At 62.7% G+C, this 914-nt stretch overlaps 1 protein-coding gene across 1 annotated transcript in view; it reads right to left on the minus strand.

Moving 5' to 3' along the window:
• NEK1 (NIMA related kinase 1) overlaps positions 1–796 on the minus strand; it is a 50,687-nt gene extending 49,891 nt beyond the window's left edge. The window contains 1 exon segment of the mRNA XM_019470223.1: positions 445–796. The gene's annotated coding sequence lies outside the window, so the exon portion shown is untranslated.
• Positions 797–914: the final 118 nt, after the last annotated feature.

Here is a 914-nt window from a genome sequence, read left to right on the forward strand (position 1 = left end):
AGCCGCGGCGGGGCTGGCAGACGGGCTTCCAGCGGCGGTCATTTGCGCTTAGGGGGGAAAAACCCAAGCAGCTATAAATCTCTCACGAGCCAACCATGATCCGCAACACCGCGCGGCCTGGCACCGGCGGGAGGCGGCTTCCAAGGGACTTCCCAGGCGCGTCCCAGCGGGGCTGTGCCCAAAACTTGGGAGGGTCAGGCTGCCCGCGGCAGCTCGCTCCGAGGTGGCACCTGTGGTTCCTCTACTGCCTAGTCAAAAGTGCGTGTCGATAGCATATACGAGTAAAGGCCTGAGATTAGCAGCGCCCTTTCTCAGTCTTGCTCTAATCGTCTTGATCCAGCGTCCCGCACGCATACTGCAAGGTACTGCTCAGTCTTGTTAGCCTTTCACATACACGAGCCTGCGGATATTTTATCATTTTTCCTTGGAAAAAACCCACCTCACCTGCCACAGTATTTTGCTGGAACCTCCATTCCGTCGATGCATGCCGAGTAAACTCCTTACTGGCCGCAGTATCTCGGCAGGCACCGAAGTGCCTCGTGCCTGCCTCAGGCTGGCAGCGCACGGGCGTTAGGCGCCCAGCCCGAGGTCTGCATTTCATCCGCAGGCAAAATTTTTAGGCCCTCCGGACCCTACAGTCAGAGCGCGCCGTGCCCGTGAAACTGAGACGCGTCTTGGTTTAGCCGGGAGCCAAACGATGCTGCCGTGTGCCGAGCCACCTCCTTTACCTGGGAAACCGCTTTCTCCCCGTTCTGAGGCGCGGGGCTCTCCTGCTGCCCCGCTACCGCCCGCCCTGCGCAGCGGCGAGCCGTAACCTGAGCCCGTAACCCGCCCTCGCAGAAAGGGCCGCCTCCGGCGCGAAAGGAGGCCGGGCCCGGCGGTGCCGCAGCGCGGCGGAGGGGGCGCCTGGCGGC

Source organism: Aptenodytes forsteri, unplaced genomic scaffold, assembly GCF_000699145.1.
Source record: "Aptenodytes forsteri isolate BGI_AS27 unplaced genomic scaffold, ASM69914v1 Scaffold13, whole genome shotgun sequence".
Lineage (NCBI taxonomy): Eukaryota > Metazoa > Chordata > Aves > Sphenisciformes > Spheniscidae > Aptenodytes > Aptenodytes forsteri.